General features: G+C 47.4%; 1 long non-coding RNA gene across 1 annotated transcript in view; it reads right to left on the reverse strand.

Moving 5' to 3' along the window:
- The window catches only part of LOC139046849 (uncharacterized), a 60,395-nt gene that overhangs the window by 16,136 nt on the left and 20,963 nt on the right, over window positions 1-23,296 (reverse strand). The window contains exon 2 of the long non-coding RNA XR_011506946.1: window positions 7,637-7,739. This is a non-coding gene — a long non-coding RNA (uncharacterized lncRNA). The remainder of the gene's footprint in view (window positions 1-7,636; window positions 7,740-23,296) is intronic.

Consider the following 23,296-nt stretch of genomic DNA (forward strand, 5'->3'; position numbering starts at 1 on the left):
CAGTCGGTGGCCTCTGCCCCGGTGTCAGGTCAGGCGTAGTCATGACGGGGCGCTCGCCGCTACCAGATCGGGCTCTTCTGCAGGCTCCTATCGAAGCGACGGGAGGCGAAGGCCCCCCCGGCCTCCGGTAGGGAAGGTACCTTGGCGAGTCGTCCGACGTCTTCGACAAATCTATTTGACAAAACGTCGAAAAAATTCAAAAACACTAGGGAGCGAGACAGCAGTGCGACTGTGCCGAACCAAACTTCTTCTTCTTTTAAAAAAAATAAAAATAGAAAATAATTTAATAATAATAATAGAAAAATAATAAATAATAATAATAATAATAATAATAATAATAATAATAATAATAATAATAATAATAATAATAGAAAATTTTAAAAATAGAATTATAGCTACTTACCTACCGCGCTGGCTCCGTGGCTATGGCGTGTGCTGGTGAACACGAGGTCCTGGGTTCGAACTCCAGTCGCGAGAACCGCATTCCGATGTTGGTGAAATGCAAAAAAAATAAACTCCTTCTACTTTGATTTTGGCAAACGGTAACACAACCCGGGTAGTCGTAATTAGTCTAGAGTTCTCCTCTACGGCGTTTCCTCATGGCCGACTCTGTAGTTATGGGACGTTAAGCCCCACAATTATTTATAAAATTAATTAATTCGCGGCTCTTCTGACGTGAAGTACAGTGCATGCCGTCGCCTTAACGGGGAGACGGCTAAAAAGTAGGCGGCAGGAGACGTTTCCTTCCATTGTGCAACCACCACCTCTAGGACTCCACAGAGTTTTGTTTTAACAGTAACATGCGTAGTAATCCCATCAAAGAAAAGAAAAGCGACCTTCGCGGTAACTCACCCCAACCACTGATAACAGCAGAGAAACCTGTCCGACTTCGCAAAGCAAGCTTAGCAAAAGAAAAGCGACTTTACCTGAAATGGTGCAGGACAAGAGTGCCAGTCATGCCGCTTATTTTTGTTTTGTTTTCCCCGTTTCATTTTCAGTTCCGGGGGTTCCGTCACTAAACACAAGCAGGTTATCTCACGTGTTTTAGCCTAATCTCTCTTTAATTTTCTCCACGACAGCTGCAGCAGATGTACAATGCCAGTTCACCTGACATGGATGTTTTTAATTGAGTGTCTGTGTAAAGTTGTCTGTGTAGGATGCCGGACGCAAATGAGCTTAGCAAGTAGATCTTTCTGTCATGCTTTTTTAATACAAACTCGTAACTAGTATATTTAATTTAGCATGCCATATTGGTGGAAGCACTGTTTCCTCTTCCCGTTCTACTACATTTGTGCAATTGTATGTACTAGGGACCTGTCGCCAAGGCTTTACTGCCGTTGGCATGCACTCAAATAAACAATAAACAATCACCCCATCTCCTGCGTCGTGCTTACGTACAACTGTGAGTCCTCTGTTCCTGACGTTCTCTGGAATCAGAGTCTTCCAGGGCATTCAGAGCAGGGATGGGCGATGACACCCGCAGAAGAATGACGGAGACAGGTATTACGCCGCGCGACTACCCATAGGCAACGCACATCAGCAACAAACGCAACAGAGGGTAAAAAAAATGTAGCCGAAAAACAAAGACAGAAAGAGATGACGCTGACGAGGACATGCGTGTACATGGAGAGGATGACAGCCCAAGCCTTTGCAGCACGAGAGAGGCGTACTCGCCTCTCCCGAGGACAGCCGAAGGCGGTGCGGGCGTCGTTGCATCGCGAGCTTCGACTGTTACGGCACTGTCAACATATGACGTACCGCACCCCACGCGAGAATGCTGTGGCTCTGCACGAAGTCTGTGAACGTGCTGTGAAGCATTTCTTAGGCAAAAGAAAGAAGGAAAGAAAGACATGGTAGCAGTTGCTCCTCAAGTCCGAGGCAACGACCGTGACAAGTGCATTGACTCTTTCTGGTCCAGTGATTACTGCAGGCGTTCTCGATACTTTTTTAGGTACATCTAAACGAGAGAAAAGCCATAGTTAAAGCTATTGCGAGGAATCACAGTCCCTGTAGTTTTGATTACGTAACTAAGCTAATAATAATTTAATAATATATGGGGTTTTACGTGCCAAAACCACTTTCTGATTATGAGGCACGCCGTAGTTGGGGGCTCCGGAAATTTCGACCACCTGGGGTTCTTTAACGTGCACCTAAATCTAAGTACACGGGTGTTTTCGCATTTCGCCCCCATCGAAATGCGGCCGCCGTGGCCGGGATTCGATCCCGCGACCTCGTGCTCAGCAGCCCAACACCATAACCACTGAGCAACCACGGCGGGTACATAACTAAGCTAGTCTTGGTGCTCGGAACAACTGGCTTATTCTCACGAAATTTCGTAAGTATCCGTACGTCGGACGCAACAGCGCGAGTGGGCCTTCGTGAAGCCCATGTCGAGGTTAGGGCCCAAGGCCGGCTACGTGACGCCGGCGTAGGCAGCGTTCAAATCATTTGCGACCGAAAATCTCACAACTATATGTCAGCGAATGTATGAGTTTGGGGTATCACAAGGTGCCCAGCAAAAATAAACGTAGAAAGAGAACATGTTGAAGTACCTTTTATTTCTGGCTTACCACATAGAACGCGCGCCCGACGAAGCCCGCAATGTCACGCACTGATCGCGTGATGTGTGACGCGAACAGGGCATGTAGATGACACGGAAAACAAGGACATGGGGCCACTTTTCAAAACTTTGCGCACCCGTCTTTCGGGACCAAACAAAGGCACGAATCCGCCACACAGTGTATAGGGTGTCCCAGCTAACGTTAACCAAGCTGCTTCAACGCAAAAAAAGAAAAAAAAAGAAACAAATTACGAAATCACGATGCAACATAGGATATCAAGACCTGCGATATTCAGTCATCAGACCTCTAACAAACGGATACCATAGGTTTTATCATTGTATTTTGCATGATTTTTTTTTAACAGTTTCGCTAACGTTAGCTGGGACGCACGGTAGAAGCACATGACCCGGCAGCCGCCGTTTCGAATGCAGAAAGACAGCGAACACGTATCACGCGCCAGACAGCGCAAGTGGCAAGCGAGATGAGAACGCTTGGATTGACTTAAAGGCAGTTGTTACAGTTTTCAAGGGTGATTCTGCGGCGCAAAATAACAGATGGACGGCAATACAAAACTATACGAGCGCAAACTTGCAACTGCAGATGTCTGCTGATGCTGATGTCCGCTACAATACTAACTTCTCCTATGTTACATTAAAAAAAAAGTCTGTTCGAGAGCGCTTGATGCAAAGCATGCGTTATGGTTTGACAAAGCCAAAGTTTCACAATGCGTGTTCAGTTGCAAGTTAGCAATCGTGGCGTCCCGCCTTTTATTTTTGCGCTATTTCATCCCTGACAATGCCACACCCAACTAGCCTGCGTTTCCACACTTCCGCAGTCAACACATTTCCAGCAGACGCACTTCTGCAGTCGACAAGCGAGGAACGAAGCTCCAAAAGAACAGAATTCGATGCACTATAGTTGGCATTGTACTACGCGCCCGGACGTGCCCCCTGCTTTCTCAACACATCACGTGCAATGCAGCACCAGCTAGCTTTACTCGAACATGCATCGCGGTAGCTCAGTGGCGTTGGCGTGGCGCTTCAGGGCACGAGGTCACCGGTTCGATTCCGGCCGCGGCGTCGGCATTTCTATGGGACGAAAATGCAAAATCGCTCGTGTACTTCGAATGAAGTGCACGCGCAACAACCCCAGGCAGTCAAACTTAACCCGCAGTCCGAACCCCCCCCCCCATCTACGGCGTGTATCACAGTCGCACCGTGCTTCTGGCCAGTGAAACCGCGGAATTTATTTTCATTTTTGTACCCGTTACACAAAGACCATCAGTGTATTTTTGCTGACGGACCGCTTTCATGACCCTGCCTACTCTTCGATTTTATTTATTTATACTGCCGATCCCATAAGGAAGGGCATTTACATAGTGATCTTACAATGTAACAATAATAATTAGCACAATATCAAGATTACGCGTAATAGACAGGCAGTTAGCAAAGGCAAACAATGTAGTACGCAGGAAACTAACGTAGTATATTGTAATAATGTTACGAAAAAGCAAGAGGTCATCAAAAAGGTAGACAATTTACAAAGGTGAACGAAATGGTAGGCATTAATTACACAATAACACATAGCAGTAAATTTATGAGTAACAAGGGCTAGCGAGATAGTCTGTCAAATACCAATGGTGTTAGGGTAATAATTGCAACATAATAATTACAACAATTACAACATTTCGTCGCCCTTCCTACGCGCGTCCATCGCTGCTCCGTTCCGCGAAGAGAGTTTTCGGTGGCGAGACCATGGACTTCGCGTAAATCGATTGATTACCGTGATGAACGAGCAGCAGCGCCGTCCCGTGGCGTTTCTCGCGAAACTCTCGCGGGACGTCGTTGCCGTCACGAAGGCGGCATGCGAAGTTTGTAAATCGACTCTGTATACACGCATACCACGAGCTCCTGCACGTAAGCTCGAGGAGCTCGCCGCACCACGTGACACAGCGAGTCGAGGGAGTTTGGCGGGGCAGAGCGTGTTTTTGTTGCGGTTTCGGTGAACACCGCGGACGCGTTCGCGATCGAGGAGTGACAACAGAGTGATCGAGAAAAAGGCAACAAACGACTTCTTTGTTTCCCGAGGGAACGTTGTCTCTGACAGCGCGTTATGCAGGCGGCGCGGCTTATTCCGGAAGCGGGCGGAGTTGTTCTCGGGGAACGGAGGAAGCGAGAGCCTATGTTAGATGCGCTGTTACACTTTTGCGTTTGTTTCTTTCGCTTTGTTGTTTGTAACCTTGCGGCGGTACTGATGAAGCGTGATGTCTAGAGAGCGGAGAGGATATACAAGATGGAATGGAGATGCAAACTCCGTAGGCAGCAATGAACGCTTATTCGTAGCGGTAAACAGTGTAGGACTGAGAAGCTTGCGTTTGGACTTTGTAACTCTATGAATTGTATCACTCACATTGTTACCGTGCTTTTGTGTTTGGGTTGTAAACTTCTTTTACGACATCAGATTTCGCAAGCGTATGTATTGATCGTATTACATTGCCCCGCGACCCCTTCCTTCCTATTACGTTTTTTTCCCCTCACATTTCGTGTGTTCTGGCCTCCGTTTTGTACTACAGTTACGTTTGAAAATGTTGTTACGTTCATAATTAGTCGCGAATTTGGTTAGGTGAAAGCAACCGCCTTCTTTGCCTTCAGGCGGCTCTCAAGTTGTCTATGGCTGCTTTGATCGTGTATGTCCCCCGCCATTTGTAGCTGGGACCAACCGGCTCACGAACTAAGCATATTACTAAGTAACGAACAACGTCACCCACTGACTAACTATACTGCGTTGGTGGGCTGGCTGGCTGTTTGACTGGCTGATCGATTGATTCGTCGATTGGCGGCGTATAATCTAGAAAAGAAATGCCCTTCATTGCATCGCCGTCATAATCATCGCCATTTCTCAAAAGGCTCCAGAACCAGTGCATATTATCAACACAGAATTACCCAGTCGGTGGTAGTGCAGGATCATTTTTTCCTATTCCCACAGAGCGTGGGATCCACATTTATATTTTAATGTGTACCGTACTGCAATTGGGCATGCGATATAAACAATCAAGGCGGCATCGCTGAACTAAGAAACTACAATATGCGTGAAACACAGAAACACCTTAGTTACAAAGAAATACATAGAGAGAGAGAGAGAGAGAGAGAGAGAGGAGCACAAACAAATTAACCCCGTACACTGTGCAGCTGTCGCAGGCGGTGCTCTTAAAATCCAAAAGTAATTAAATGGCAACGAAAATTAACAATGCGCATCACATTTTGTACACTTTGTTCAATTATGGCTGCACCCAACGCGAGCAGGTGTCAGGGCCCGGACAGAATGCAGGCAACACCGGCGCCGATTGCGGTGCAGGGACAGTTGCTCTCCGCAAAATTCTTGCTGTATTATTAGGATTCACGGTATTTGCCGATTCGATATTTTCTGATCGCTGCACTCTCGCCTTCCATTCACCGCCTCCATCACCCTCTCGCCGCAAACACGCACTTGAGCTTCTCGTATCGCACACACAAACATACTCTAGGCTTCAGAGTACTGCTGCGCCGCTATTTCTTTGCTTATTCGTTTATTATTCTCTTATTACTTACAAAATAAAAGACCGATGAGGATAAGCCGCAGGCTTCGCAAACGTACCACCACCCGGCCGACAGCTGAACTAACCCAAGGATAAGGACGGGATGAGAGAAAGAGAAGGACGTTATCTCAAGGGCTAGAAAAACGGACAAAATATACAGAAAGGTAACACTAAACTAACAGGACTAATAAATAAGTAACATTGCATAGATACATAAACATATACAAATACACATATACGGAGGAACCGGGCGCCCAACGCATGTTGCGCAGTCAGCTTCCGGTGCCGACAGCTCCGTTAGCGACCGTGACGAACCGGACAGCGCCCCCGTCGTATCTCTGGGCCCCGGATCAACCCTTCCGCTGCAAAGTGCACCCCGCCATCACGGCTGGCTTGCGAGCCAACGACGGTGTCGAGCAGTTTGAAGATTCCTCTTCGCGATAAGAGCGGGGACCCGCAGGCACGGTGGCAACAGGGCGTGAGATTCCCGCCGGCTATCCTGCTTTACCAGTAACGAGAACGTAATGGCGCCTTGCCTCTGAGCGCCCTCCCGCCTCGCCGCGCTCCCCGGGCCGCGCAAGCCCGCGCTATTCTAAAACGGGAAATTCGCCCGGCATCCCCGGGTCTCGCCGCCGGAGGAGAGATCGCCAGAGATATCGTCCTCGTGCTGTTTCGGGAATCGCGATTGCCGTCCCGTCTGCCCTGCAAGCGTAGCGCTAGCGACCACGGCAAAGCTTCGTACGCTGAACGCTAGGGGGGAAATCTGGCGCTAGTGTCTTGCGTGCGCGGCTGGTGTGGCGTGCGCGAAGTCAGCGTTGTAATGACAGAGAGTTAATTTGGTTTCGTGGGTTTGATCAAAATAACGAGCATCTCTGCAAAATTGGTCCTCTTGGCTTCGAAAGGGCCCGCGGCTTCTTATCCTCCCCTCATCGGAGCTGATTCGTTGCGCCAGTTTTTGTTGAGTGGTGTTAACCTAACCTCACTTATGTATCTATTTTTACCATTGTAATGTTCTGTGGACGCTAAAAATAAACCAGGTCTTTATGTTTAGCACATAAATTTAATGCCTGTTAGGAGTACTTACTAGTCATACGTTCGCAAATACAAACACCACGCAGACACGCGCGCATGCGCACGCAAACGCGCACACAAGATGCACATACGTCCACCAGCCCATAATATGAGCAAAATTCGGAAAACGGACTTTTCCGCACAAAGCCTGTTTTTGTGGGAAAGCTAGCTTTGATGAGCGCAATGTCAGTTGCGTGCGAGCGCTTGCAGGAACAGCTGCGCGTCTCTAAGATGTCAAGCATAACCTAGGATGAATATTTCTTTAGTAAGGCGCAAAGTGGCCTTGCCAAATACGCAACGCCATCCCGAATTGTTTGGCAGAGATGACTTTGCACTCTCAATATCGTTTTAGCACCTCCTTGGATATCGTTGTTCAGTTAAACATTTTTTTCGCGTTCGGCAATAGAAAATAGCTGTCAACCACTCTCACCCTGTATAGCTCTGAAAGCTGTCTGCCGAGCCGGAAACCATGGCACGCCCTTCATGCTGGAGTGCTTCTTCTTATTCGTCATCTTCTGTATGTGTCCTTCCAGCTGGAAAAAAAAACGCATTGACGAGATGATGACAGGGCGCATCACACAGACACAAGGTGGAGTCAGTCTGCCAATGAATTTCGCGTGCCCTGGGTGTATAGATTATAGTATGCCATTTTCATCAATCTTACCAGACGTGTCTGCACGCATGAGCCGGTTCCCACGAATCACCGACAGGTCACTTTATGAACGCAATGAGTTCATACAACTGGGTCCGCAAACGCATCAGACATTCAGTTGGCACCTGGTGGGGTTTCACATGGCAGATCCACAAACCAGCGTGATTCGCCCCTAAAGGTAAGTCAGAGTTGTTTGAAAAGCTGGGAGAGGAATCTGGGCGAACCAGCAGAGCTCGCAGTTTGCATCGTCATCCGAGCGCGCGTACGGGAATCGAAGGTACGACTTCGGGCTCAATAGCACAGCGCCATATCTACAGGAGCACTGTGGCAGGTAATGTGGCATCGATACGTGTCAGGATCGAAGTCGAAGAGATAGAAAAAACTCTTATTGTCAAGGTTGAGTGGAGTTTTCTTTCCCAGCGGTGTGGGCTAGCGTGGCGTCTGCTTCGCCGCCACGCTATCCAGCCCATTCCGCCAACCGTATCTGGTGTTTCGGGTTGTTTTCGTCTTCATCTCCCACTCTTCGTGTGAAGGAGCTCGCCTAAAGAGTTTTCTCGGGGGAGGGTTCTTTTGGCTTCTCCACAAGGTGTGATCTTGGTCCGCCAGGGGGCAGTTACAATGTTCGCCGTTTGGTGGATATTCACCACCGGTCATTGCAGCTAGTCTTTTCGGACTAAGTACAAACCTAGTATGTGCTCTCCTGAGGTTAGCGGCCTGTATTCTTGTCAATGCCTCGTGCGGGGATGGATATATTCGCCTCGATTCGCGGTAATAAATGGTCATTTCGTTAAAAGTGTGGATACCTTCATGTCGGTCAACCCCGTCGGGCAAGCCCACCTCCCCGTTACTTGCTGACGGGCGGCTAGGTGGGCGGCCTCATTGCCAGGGTTGCGCGCAGGACGGGTACCCACACCAACTTCAATCGATTGAGTCCTTTGCTGATGATTCTGAATGCTCGAGGGGAAATGAAACCCGCGGTGTAGTTATGAATTGCTGTTTTCGAGTCGGATATAATAATCTTGGTGCCCTGGATGGAGGTGCCCATGGCGATGGCGGCCTCTTCCGCCTCCACAATGGAAGATGTGTTTACCGTCGCACAGATGATGGTGTGTCCGTCGCCATTAGTGACGGCTATGGTGTGTCGACCATCACTGGTGCGAGCAGCATCCACCTATATGGTGGGTTGGTTTTTGTAGCATTGTCAGAGTGCCGCCGCCCTAGCTTTGCGTCTACCACTGTTTTCAGTGCTCATGTTTTTCGGAAGCGGGGAGATAATGTCAAAATATTTTGGGCGCTTCAATGCAACCAGCGTACGAAGCTCAAGTTCGGATGAACTGGTTAATTATGTGCAAGTTCATGGATCGAGCCCGATCAATAAGAAAAGAACTCTAGGAAAATAGAAAGTCAAGGAGGACCTTGCAGAGAGAGCGCCTGGCAGCACGATAAATTTATATCAATTACGCTGGAGCTTCGCGAACTCGAAGCGAACAGTTGATTAAAATAAACGATGTTTGCCGGACCGTTCATGCTTCGGAAAATGAGTGGGAGGCGCAACGCGTACGTTAATGGTTTCGGCACGTTGTTTTGGCGTCGCCTTGAAGGCATTTAGATGTACGCGCTCTGCCCTCATCTTTTCTATTTTTATAAAGAAAGGTCCCTAGAAAACCATAAATCAACGGTATTTCACTGGACTTTCTTGATGATGACGAACTGCTATCACAAGTGTTTTTCTTGCAATGCTCACAGTGGAGGTGATGAACTCGGGGGGAAGAAAAAAAGAAGAAGAAACCCGGGAGCCGCTAGAAGAGGGAAATATCAATGATTGTGCGTAGTTTAGATGAACAAATATAGTTGTTAGCTTACTATAGCGAGCATGTTGTACGCATGGCGGAAGGAACGAAGACAAACAATGTTACAGCTCTTCGTGTATCACGCACCGTAAGAATCAGTAGTTTTATCTTGTCCTCAATACGAGGTCGCGTGTAGGACTTCCGGTTTCATCAATAACGCTGCTACGGAGGCAGAATGTAAAAAAAGAGCGTTCCTGTGACGATACCTTAAATTTCCGTTAAGGTAAACTTCACGCCGTCAAAAATAATCCAGAACGTTCCGTTAGGCTTCTACGATAGCTGCCTTGTAGCTTCGGAACATACGACTTGAATCAATCTAATCTATAAATCAGTTAGACGTAATAGTTCTGCGGAAACCCGCAAGGTGGAGAGAAGTAATTCATAAGGGGAAATCGGACAACCACCTATTCGTAGCAATGGGTGGTTGTCGAACCCAGGACCACCGCATTTCCGGTAGCACCGGAAACGCGGTCCCGGGTCCAAGTCCCGGACCAGGACGAATTTTTCTTCAACTGCGAGGCTTTTCTTTCGAGGAACCCGTATGGGTTTTCTTTGTAGCAACTGCTACGTATCGCTGGTCGTCTGATTTCCCCTGATTAATAAATCAGTTAATATATTAGTTAATGCATAGCCCAATTATCTATAGATAAGCCGAGAATATAGCTGTTGCTTTCCCCCGAATGGAGCTTCTCTGTTTGCCCTTCAATAGTCAGCACCGAGCCCCGTTTTCGTCTATATAGGCGGGCGCCCGGGAAGTGGTCGCTTCATGGGATAATATAATAATATTTGGGGTTTTACGTGCCAAAACCACTTTCTGATTATGAGGCACGCCGTAGTGGAGGACTCCGGAAATTTCGACCACCTGGGGTTCTTTAACGTGCACCTAAATCTAAGCACACGGGTGTTTTCGCATTTCGCCCCCATCGAAATGCGGCCACCGTGGCCGGGATTCGATCCCGCGACCTCGTGCTCAGCAGCCTAACACCATAGCCACTGAGCAACCACGGCGGGTTGCTTCATGGGAAGCGCCGCGCGAATGCTCTCGCTGTTTTGAGACGCAACGGACTCATCCGCCGCCAGGAGATCCAATTCCCAAAGCGCCATTACGCACCTCTGATAACTTATGCGTGGCTGCGGTTGATTCGACCAATTCATTATGCCAATCAAATAATCCGTTAGTTAATTCGTAGATCAATAATCTATAGATAATCTGCCGATCTGTGTATCAGTGCAGCGGTCGACTATTCCGTAAGTTATTCTCTTTTTTTTTTCTCTTTCTTTTCCCGTGCAACGTACCATGAAAAAAAAAGAAAAAAAAGCGCTCGAATTGCAATCAGCCAAAACGGGCGGGCTTGCGTGAAGGCAGGGCACGCCCACCATTTGCTACCCTGCAATGGGGAAAGGGGAAACGGGACAATAGAACGATGGGACGAAAGCAGAGTGGCACCCAGTCATGTAAATGCACAGCGTGAGACGTCTACGCAGCGACGACAGCAGGACACGTAGGCGAGTAATGGTGCTTGTAGAAGTGAGAGAGAGAAAGAGAAAACACTTATTTGGGCCATCGAGGTCGTCGCCCTTGAGGTCGAGTGGGTGGTGTCCTCATCCCAGGACTCTACTGGCCAGGGCTGACCGCCGTACTTGCTGGACGAGAGCTTCTCGTCCCGCCAGGGTATCGCCGGTCAGCTGTACCTCCCACCGCTCAAATGACGTGCTAGGCGTCTTTAAGTGTTGAGGTTTGCCCCCCGCAGGAACAATGACCACATGTGAGTGCACGGAGAAGTACACGTACGATGTACACGTACACGTACACAGCCACGCGTAAGAATTATGTGCCTCTTGTGCCGCTGTGGCACATACACCCATTCTGGAGGATTGCCCGACGATGGAAACGCATCCAGCGGCACATACCGAATGGTTAAATGGAGGAAAATCAAGTATATCAAAGAATCCACTTGATATAATGTGCTTCCCTACTAAGAGGTTTGTGCACTTTGCAAATACTCGTGAGCCAGTATTATTCGTGCAGGTTTCGCGCCGTGATTTAGTGTCCTATTACGCAGGACCGACACGCGTTCACTGTCCCTACTTTGTTGGTAAAAAATTAAGCTAGCTACACGGCCCGACGTAACGATTAATGCTGGGGATCGGCCCCGATAACGCTTCTCAGTAAATCAGATATATACCGGTTTCTCACGAAGAAAATCATCTCGAATAGTCAAGAGATCCCTATGTTGCCGGGTCGAAAGTTCACCACCGCCCTACAGAATCAGTCGTTCTATACCTCATGACGTAACTAGGAACTTAACAGATGGCTGGGCGATGAGGAACTAATGGTCAACTCGGAGCGCCAGAAAAGTGAGTCGGACAGCTCGGCCCTGTTCGGACGCAAAGGGGGAAGAGGCGACCCGGGGTTCTGAGATGGGTTTTCCCATCAAAGGGTGGTGCCAGGCTTTCCCCGCTGGTGGTCCTCTCCGAAACGCCATTATGCCATTTGTTCGGAAGTGTACGGGTGAGGTCGCACCAGCCCGTGCTGCTGCGTTGTCGGAAGGTAAGGGGACAGATGGAACATTCGTTTTCATCCTTATTTTTCTTTCTTTTTTGCAGAACCATAGCTGATCGACCGTGTCTGACTGTGCTTCCCTGCAGGGTTCATAGCTTACCTGCGGGTTTTGCAGCGCATGTAAGCATCGAAGGCGAATTCTTAACGAAAAGCTGTGGTTTCTAGACCACGGCCTTGTGCCGGCTGTTTGTCTCGCTAATGGAACAAGTTTAACGCGGACAAAAAGTCGCCAATAAAGAAATGCATGGCGGAGCACCTTGTGGTGTCGCATATGTCTTTCGAAGTGTTTTCAGACAGTTTGCACACCATCTACGCGCTATTCTGCAAGATTGGTCCATTGCATTCTATAAACAATAGTCGGCAGGAAGCGTAAGGCAATATGTCTGTGAACAGTCTATAAATATTCTATACACGTTGTTACAAAGACATTTATTTGACGATGATCTGTAAAAGATTTACGTCATAAATATTTAGACCGCCTATAGAGCAGTTTGTATGCATCTGTCTATAGACACTGTATAGACTTATAACATACAAAGCGTAAAGGCATAAGTCCTTAGTCATTCTATAGAATTTGTCTATGAAGAGTCTACTGATCTCATACGGAAATGTCCATGAACTTTTTATTACTCTCTAAAATAATGTTTCTTGGCCTTCGGCGCTAAATATGTTCGATTATATTTTTTTCTAGAACAGTGACTTTCGTTTACGGACTCTTTACGTACTTTCAGTTGTTTCCGGCAAGTGTGTGTGTGTCATAGTGTCATTTTCAATTAACTCGCCCTTGTGTCCTCGTTGATTTCCATGTACCAGGCAGGCTCGGGTTCTCCTCGAATGACAAGAGCCACTTTTCTCCCGAGTGCAGGCTCATCCGTGAGATGAAAATAAAATTGAGTTAGAATTTGAATTTGACGCCTCTTAGGTGCTTGATTTTACTTCAGCGCGAAACTTCGCACGCGCTCGTGATATTCGACTGCCTTCGAAGATTTTTTTTCGGATTTTTAATTTTCTCTCCTTTCATGGAGGAATAACCGGCTCCACTAAAGGAGCCAATCTTTCTTTTAAATTCATATAAAGAATAAAACCAAAAAAGGCAAAGAGAATTACATGTACGTATGTACATGTAATTGTACGCTCTAAATGTACGCTCTATTTGTACGCTCTAATTGTACGCTCCATCGTACATGTACGCTCTAATTCCACATGTACACGTACATGTACACGTACATGTAGATGTAAGCTCTAAATGTACACTCTAATTGTACGCTCTAATTGTGCATGTACATGTACATGTACGCTCCATTGTACATGTACGCTCTAAATGCACGCTCTAATTGTACGCTCTAGTTGTACATGTACATGTACGCTCAATTGTACATGTACGCTCTACATGCACGCTCTAATTGTACGCTCTAGTTGTACATGTACATGTACGCTCAATTGCACATGTACGCTCTAATTGTACATGTACATGTACGCTCCAAGGAACCACCTCACCGACAACGTGGAGCAGCGCGTTTAGCCGCGTAACCTCGAAAGTATCCCACCACGGCCATCTTGAATTTATACACAGACCGGAACGAGGCCATGCACCCAAACTTCGCTTTAGTTTAAAAGTCAAGCACAGACGGGTTGCTCGCTCGAGATTTTCGACGCTAACTAAAGACCGACACGGAAAACTCGAGAACGCGGAAAGAAACACAGTTGCTCCTGCTTGGCTGATATTGCGACAGACACTGTGCCCAGTCACAGAAATACTTACGTTGTACGTGGTGCTACGAACAAATGCCTCCACTTGAGTTCCATTTCGCCCGAAGATATCGACCTGCGCTCGTTTTCCATTGCTGGTACAACAGATTGTGTAACTCACACGCGCCATATGTATTGTAGTCAATTCCACTGAACGCTTTTGTGCACTGTTTAACTTGAAATGTTAGCATGTATTCAATCTCTGTTTGACTAAAGGGCGGCATGCTTTAATTAGTTGCGTTGCTTTCTCCGACAATAATTTGGATTGTTAGTGCGAACGCGTTATATAGCTCATGAAGGGGGAAATCCGGCGTTGTCGGCGTGACCAAACGATGGTACAAAAAGGCTACGAACTCTCGACCTTTGGTGTTCATGATGATGTAGGTAATTAAGGAAAGCTAATTAGGATAGAGATAATTAAGGCACTCGAACTTACGAGCTTTAGGTGGAGTTTAAACCACGCCCTTGCTTTTGTGGTACATAAAGCTAATTTAATTAAGACACACTGAATTAAGATATAGTAAATTAAGACACTCGAACCCTCGACCTTTGTGGGAGTCGGACTGATGACCTTCGGCGTTGCTTAAGGCGAAGTTAATTAACGCAAGTGAACCCATGACCTTGCGTTGTGCGCGCCTTGTAACGAACCCCGTCGGCCACGTTGCGGCGCCTCTGCTGACATGGCGGCTTCAATCACGTGACTGCGCCAGTGGCGCCACCGGACGTCGCCACGCTTGTGGTGACGTGGCAGCAATGCTTTCGCATTCATCCGCGTAGGGATAACTAAGTGCCCCTTGAATTTTTTTTGCAATAGCAACATTATGGTCACTGTCCGATTCACTGGCCGAACTATGCACGTGTAACAGGCTAGTGACGGGCTATATCCGTTTCTTATAGTTCATCGCTTATCCTATTTAGTTACTTGGTGTCTTTTTTTTCATTTTTTTTTGCTCACGTACCCTACAGAATTGAGCTTTCAGTTACGGAGTTTTACGAGCAGAAAGCCATGAGGCACGCCTTAGTGGGGCGCTTCGGATAAATTTTGACCACCCGGAGTTCGTTAATGTGCACCCATTGCACTGCGCACAAGCATCGTTCTGCACTCTGCCAACAAGGAATGCGGCCACCGCGGCCAGCGTCGAATCCACGACCACGAGCTCGACAGCGCAACGCCATATGTTCACTGGGCTAACGCGGCAATTAGAAATCAACTGCGGTATGAGTGAGCCTAAATCTCCCAACAAAGGCGATCGCAAAACTTAACTGTTGCGATCGCCAACTGCGCAACAAAATACAGAGGGGACGAAGGAGTGAATGGAGCGCTGAACTTGCAACACGTTATTTTCTTTTCAGAAAGCTCAACTATGTAGCGTGCCTCAGCTAACGTTGGCCAAGGTGTTCAATGCAAGACAAAGGACAAAAAAGAAAGAAAAAGGCACGGTGGAAGATACTATTTTAAGACCTATGCGATGCTCGATTTTCCGACTTCTGACAGTCCAACTCCACAGGTCTTATAACTGTACCTTGCATCAAGTTTTTTTTTCTTAATCTCTTCTTTTTTGTTGTTGTTGTGAACAGCTTGGTTTACGTTAGCTGGGACACACAGTATACACATGTCACACAGATGCACAACAGCCATGAGTGGAACGCCGTCAAATCAAACCCCCCTTGCACTATATTGCTAACGCCGTGATAGCTGGCGATATCTAATCTCCTTGTCTCTTTAAGAGGCATCCGCAAGCATTATCTCGGACGCAATTTATTTTTCATCTTCCATTATCTCACGTGGTACGCGATCTATGTTGTTACAATGATTGTATACTCTCTGAACCGTAGAGTGTATCCAGACGTGCTACAGCGGGCAGCAAGTCATCCTTCTTTTGTGCGGTTTGAATTGTATTTGTGTTCTTTCAGTCGTTCAATTACGCATCGGCCAGTATGATCGATGTAATAGTTTCTACAGGACGCGGCAACCTGTTATACCACTTTATTTGCGCACCATCTAAATTTATTCTGTTGTTTTATAACGCCACCCTTATAAGATACTGGCGTAGTGCATTGACCCCTCTGTTTCTTTTTTTTTTTGCGAGATCTATCAAAACATTTGGCCGTGTTCTACCCACAAGCCCAATCCTACAGCCTTTTCTTTTTCCAGCATATTCTATTAACTTTTGCTACCGAAGCATTCTGCTGCCTTCTCGTTCTCAGCACAATTTCTATACGCAATCAGCGGGCAAAGCTGTAAGAAAAACAACGCACCGCCCCTCCCCCTCTGTGCCCAGTTTTCAGCTCTCTCATTCACTTAGGAACGGACAGGTGGCGTTTCAAAGTGGATCACCCCTCCCTGCTAATCAAACTCATTTCGCGCATAGCAGGAAGCGTACAGACCAGACTTCAGGTGACCCAGATCTTCGAGCGCAGGGCGGTGAGAAGATTGCGCAATGGTGCGGAAGTGGCGCCGACTGTTGGGCGTGCGATATGCTTCCCCCGCAGGCGGATCACAGGGGCGCGCGACGGTTGCAGGTCAATTTGCGAGGACCGTTCTTTCAACGCCTCCCGTGCATGCCATTCCCCGCGGCCCGCACGCGGGACCTGTCCTGTGAGGCCTTGTTCCGTGCACTGAGACAAGCTGCGGGATGCCCGACGTTCGAGTTTCAATGATTTCGTTTAAATCGCCCCCACTCGCTTTTGTAGGCGTCGGATGGATGGATGGATGTTATGAGCGTCCACTTCGGAACGGGGCGGTGGGTTGCGCCACCAAGCTCTTGCTACTATACTGCCTAATATTCGACCTAGGTTAAACAATGAAAAAAGAAAAAAAAAACGCTATGAACTACCACGCCCAAATTTTCTGATCCCCTATTGGGAACTGTGCTTTTGTACGTCTCCGTCTTTTGTCGTTTCCCTACTTTTCTTCCCCCAATCCTCCAGTCGCCTCTTACTAATGTCTATTGCGGATATGTTTGCGTCTCTGGGGGACTTGCGAGCCCTCTGGTGGCGTATGTGCTCTCCGATGATTGTCATGGAAGACTTTGTTATCAGCTTCGCCGGACGATTTGATTTTATGGTTTCATTTTGTGGGCGCCGTCCGGTTGGTGCGTGGCACGAATAGTGTTCCGGCTTTGTGCGCAGCGTAAATTGACGTGATCGCGAAACACCGAACACGTTCGCATAACGAGTTTGCGCATACGAGTAGATTGTACAGTACTGTGCGTTTGGTTGTTGGGGATAGACAACGACAGCGTTAACAGCTTGGGACAACGGCACTGAAACGCTTCTGTAATATAGTCTGTAGTTTCTGAAGGCTGCATCTGTTTAGTTTATGTGGGAGATCAGCAGGAAGAGGAGGTTCCGGACGTGTCAGCAGTGGGAACTACAAGCGACGACACGGAGCGAACCACTCACTTACTGAGGTGGGTGTCTCGTTTTGTCCAGCTGAAGTTTTTTCTGGAGCGCAGCTACGAAGACAGGATTATGAAAGACAGAACTCGGACAAGGGCACTTTGTGTTCATGTTGTAACACTTTTGTCTTGAGAGCTAAAGAAAAAAAAAAGACATTAACACGGACTTCGACGAACTCACCTGATCGAGTCACCATCTTGGTGCTCTGCCCTGCGGTGGGGAGTTCATTACGCAGCACCGCGGCTTTGCAATTTACGCAGGCGTTTAAATTTTCGGATTCGCTTTCCCGCTGCTGGTGCAACCTATGGGAACTCATGGCACTTGACGAGATATTGTACGGTACGAAAGAAACGCTCACATTTAAAACGGAGAAAAACAAGAAAGCATGATACACCTCCAACGTCTAACATACTACGATTTCTCCTCTACGTGGGGATTTCTTCGAGCCTCATAACGAGCCATTTAGCAAGCGCGAACTCGCCCAGCGACATATCGTGACAGAATTTGGCAACACGCACCCGCGTTCTACTGACAACACACACTGCCAGCACCCGTTAATCGCCGTCGATTGCACTTTTTTTTTTTTTACACTCGCTGCCAGGTGTCACTTTCTCAAGTTCACAAGGGCCGTGTAAAAAGGCAAAATTAGGTCGCGGAAGTCCGTTTTTTTCTCTGCCGCGGCCCTACTGAACAACGCCACTGTATGCCGAACGACGCTACACCGGACGAACGAAACCCGCCGTAGACATTCGCGATCCGTACCGGTGCACCGAACTAGGCTACCACGGCGCAGAGCGAACACACAGCCAAACGGCGAGACACTCCCATGCTCCAGTCGCCTACACGACGCGGGCATCTCTTTAGTGCACGCGGCCGGGCCCGCGGGAGAGCGACCGGCGATAAGTAATTGCCTCGTTTGGCCGTTTCGGCGCCATAACCATTACGCGCAGCCCGCTGGCCGGCGTTTCTGAAGGTCAGCAAGTTGCGCACTACACCACAGCCCCTTCCCACCTGCTCCTCTACAACCCCCCCCCCCCCCGCCCTCTCCACCGCCACCACCCGACAAAGTGTGCCGACCTGGCCTGGTGCGCATTTCAAACGCGCGCGCCGCTAAGCAAATATTCTCGAAGGCAATTACTGAGAGCGGCCTTTCCGGCCGGTCGACCGAAGCTGTACAGTACACAGCGTCGGGTCTCCGGCTGAGCCAGAGCGGGTCGGCGATACGTGTATACCAGTGACCGAAGGGCTTGTCTCGGTACGTGTGTGGCTCGTGTCGCTAGCCGTTTCAGAAGCCGTACGTCATTCTCGGCCGGCGAATTGAACAACGGGGCCTTTGTACGCGCAGAATCCTCGTTGGCGTTCTCTGCATTGGTCTATAGAAGATGTCTACGGGGGTGCGACGCGAGCCCGAGGAAGAGATTAGCAAGGCAGAAAGACGGAAGGATGAGTGAAGGAACGGTTCTAACTATAGGAATGGGGACAAGTTGGCCACGAGGCTATACGCTGGGCGAGCACAAAGAGATAGGACGGGGCAGTTAGTCCACGTTGTGGTCCTCGAAGAACCTGAATATTCAGTGCTGCCGACTTCGGAGACGGGGAGGCACGCTCATTATTGCAGACGTTGACAACCACAGAGTCGACCCCGTTGCCTTTTTTTGCAGCTGCGCCGTTCACAGCCATTATGCGAAGTCTCTGTTCTGAGAGAACGGTCTTCAGTCTAGCGGGAAATTGATGGTTTCACCAGAGCGCCCTTAATTGTAGATTGTACGGTTTCGAGTAAAACAGGCCGATGGGCTTTTGTAGTTGGTTCGTGCCGATGGCCGAGCACGAAAACGGGACAGGAACAGAGAGACACCTAGAAAGAGTGGCGAGTCCAACAGCTGTCCAGTTGCTTCGTCTGTCCGGCCCATTTGCTCCGTTTTTATATACGAATTTTCAGCGCTCACGTTAAAGCGGGCCCAACACTGATCACAGACGAGCGTTTTTTTTTTTTTTTTTTTTTGCATACCGCCATCTTGGGAGTGCGGACACAGAGGCCGGGAATCGAACCCAAGACCTCATGCTCGGTAACAGGCTTCGATGCCGCTGCGCCGCGGTGACAGGTGTTGCTCAAGCTTTCTCTTCAATTTTCGCAACGGCAGATCTCTTTAGAAAATATGAGGAACACGGAAAATTTCCGGAGTTTACAATGTACGTGTAAATATGTAGTCAAGTGTAGTTATGTATTCGTGTACATGTTCTCTATTCATGCAGGTGTATTTGAATCTTTGATCTTCACATTTGTTTCATCTTGTTAATCTATAGCGTAGCGTTGCTTGTAAACTTGATGGTGGGTTCACGTTTCAGTTTTCTGACTGCTGGACTATCGTCTGAAAAAATCGTGTGTTTACAGTACTTGTAATTATGTAGTATTGATAATAGATTTTAAAGAAAAGAAGACTTAGATGGGAAACACGGAATCAGCTTCACAAGAGTAGAATTTCGGGTCAGTTGGTGATGCATATTTGACTATAGTGAAGCGTGATAGACGGGACAAAGTAAAGTTTAAAAAAGGTCGTAGTAATTACTACCTACTTTTACATCATTGCGACCGACACATCGTTTGCTACCAACGGCAGCCGGTAACGTTATAGTTAGTAACATAACTGACTAAACAAGGCAGTCACTGTTACTAATTGGTCTCAGCTGCGAATTCCAAACGCAGTTAGCACCATCTGAGACAAAGATTTTCACCTCTGTTATATACACTGAACCAGCTTTGACGTACCCAGTTGAAAAAGACAACAGGAATTCCTGTCGCAACTACAGAAATTTCTGTTGTACAACAGGATTTTTCTGTAGTAACTACAGATTCCTGACGGAGCGACATACTTTTCTGATGTACAACAGACATTTCTTGTTGTGACTACAGAAGTACACTCTGTCGTATGTCTGTTGTTACAACAGAAAGCTGAAGCTCTACAACAGATTTTTGTAGTACTACAGAAAAATTTGTCAGCACAACAGGCACCCTGTTGTCTCAACAGAAATGTTCCTGAAGTAACTCAAGAAAATTCTGTAGTGCTACAGAGAGCTGTTGAAATACTACAGAAACCTATCGTGGCAACAGGCCCCCAATTGTCACAACAGAAGTGTTCCTGAAGTAATGCGACAAACTTCTGTTGTACTACAGAGAACTGTTGGTGTACGACAGAAACTTATCGCTGCAACAGGCCCCAAATTGTCATAACAGAAGTGTCCCTGAAGTAATGCGACAAACTTCTGTTGTACTACAGAGATCTGTTGTTGTACGGCAGAAACCTATCGCCGCAACATGTACCCAATGATGACAACAGAAGTGCACTGAAATTATGCGACAAGCTTTTGTAGTGTGTACTACATATATGTAGCACGGAATTTCGTTTTGACACATAACCTACTGTGAAGACATAACTCAGTTTAAAAATTCCCAGTTGAAAAAGACAACAGGAATTCCTGCCGCAACTACAGAAATTCTGTTGTGCGACAGAAGTTCCTGACGTTTCTTAATTGAGAGACATCTCTGACGTTACGACAGAGATTCTGATGTCGCAACAGAAGCATTCTGTCGCGAAGGCCAAGAGTTATGAAGTCGCAACATAAACGTTCTGTCGCGACAACAAGAGTTCTGAAGTCGGAACAACAGCTTTATATCGTGACAGCGACCCCGACGTTACGACACCAATTCTGACGTCGCAACAGAAACATTCGGTCGCGAGGGCCAAGAGTTCTGGAGTCGCAACAGAAGCGCCTTCCGTCGCGGCCCTTTAAAATTGTATGTCAATTTCAGATCGGTGATGTACACTGCACTTTTCTCTTGCGCGGTTTTCAATCGCGCTTCTCTGAAGCCGGCAATGCTGATAGCACGGACAACGGTATTAAAGTAGACGTGGCCAATACTTATAATTGTGCCGTGACGACGCGGCACCAGCAACGCCCTGCCGGTCTCCTTAAAATCGGCCGCTGATCAAAATCGTACCATCTGCGGGAATGGCTGCGCATCCGTTTTGTTTTATTTGGTAAAATGTGGCACACAGGCCTGTGGACTTACATGTGCTGTTACACTGACACATTAGCTAATTTCCCAGGAATATTTCCCAAGCTTATGCGAAGCGGAAAAGAAGTTTTGGGTTGTTCCATAAAGTTGCGTGAAAGACTGTCTCGCTCGGGTCACATTAATCTGGTACAGCGCTGCCGTGAGAAGCCAGTATGCTGTCAGAAAGAACACTCATCCACGAATGTTTATGTAGCTATTTTGCATTGAACACAAGAATTATATGCGCGCTCGAAAGTGTAAAGAAAGAGCGACAACTGTCGAAATTAGCAGAAACAACCCGAACAGTCCCCGTTGCCTATTTCTGAATTTCTCATTTAATATGGATATCGTACAACAAAATAGATGTTCTAGCACTCCATGATGTACCTGTCGATGGTAAGAACACTCTTGGTCTTCTAGAGATGCGGCACTTGACGCGGTGGAGTGATAGCGCATCTTGACCCTTAAAACGCAAATGTGAACATCAGCGCATCAGCACATTGTACTGTTCAAAAGGCCAAAAATTTACTCTCCAAGAACATGGCAGCGGTGGTGCAGTGGTAAGATGTCGGGCTCGGAATCGTGCGGTCGCAAGTTCGAATCCTGGCCGCGGACGTTTTTTTTTTATTTTTTTTCACTGTTATATTTTTCTTTTTCTTTACTAACAAATTTACATATCCTTAAGGAGGTCTCTGTCAATTTTTAATTAAATATTGATCATGAACTACAGAGCTTTCTACTACAGGACGTCACACTACAGACAACAGAACTACAGGCAACAGAACTACAGGCAACAGAACTACAGAAACAGCGTCCCAAAATACGACAGACTGTCAAAATTTCCTGTTGTGTTTTTCAACTGGGTATTCCACAGTTGGTTCGATATATGCGTTATATAATAGAAAATTTGAATCGAGTGGTGCTAACTGCGCTCCGAATTGGTAGCTGAGACCCGTTAGTACCAGTGTCTACATTGTTTAGCCAGTTATGCTACTAACTGTATAGTTACCAACTGCAAATTGTAAGGTGACAAATGGTATGACAGTAGGTAGTAACTACTACGATCCTTTTTTGAGAGTGCAAGGCAATACCAATCTGACATGTGCTTGTCTGTAGCGTCAATACTTTGTCCCGTCCTCCTCAACTATGCTTTGTCCCGTCTGTCTCGACTGTACTATGTGGCGTCTGTCGCACCTATGCTTTGTCCCGCATGTCTCGCTTGTACTTAGTCCCTTCTCTCGTATACTTTGTCCCGTCTGTCGCTCGTACACTTTTTCCCGTCTGTCTCGCCTATACTTCGTACCGTCTGTCACACCTATGCTTTGTCCCGTCTGTCTAGCATATACTTTGTCCTGTCTGTCTCGACTGTACTTTGTCCCGTCTGTAGCATCTATACTTTGTACCGCCTGTCTCACCCATACCTTGTCCCGTCTCTCGCGCTTCACCGTATCCAAAATATGGAATTCGCAGTCGTCGCCGATTTCTACGGCTCTGAACTCATTCATTTACTGCTAAAGCAGCTGCCCCTCTAGTGGAGATCCCCGATGTTCACAAGGTTGGTTGGTTGGTTCCCAGTGCAATGGCGCAACGCACAATAGGGGTGGAGTGGGGAGAGGGGATATATCTTTTCTAAAGAACGTCTAAAAAACTTGTCCTTGTTTCTTAACAACGGCTGACATTCACTATGGGGGATTGGCCAAGAAGCAGGCGTTTCTATGAATGTTTTGTATAAGTGTGCATGCAAGATCAAACTCTTAATAATAGCGCGGGTAGGAGCGGCAAATATGCGTAGAAGTGAAAAGAAAGTTATTAATTTTGAC

The sequence above is a fragment of the Dermacentor albipictus genome, chromosome 6 (genome assembly GCF_038994185.2).
Source record: "Dermacentor albipictus isolate Rhodes 1998 colony chromosome 6, USDA_Dalb.pri_finalv2, whole genome shotgun sequence".
NCBI classification, from domain to species: Eukaryota; Metazoa; Arthropoda; class Arachnida; order Ixodida; family Ixodidae; genus Dermacentor; species Dermacentor albipictus.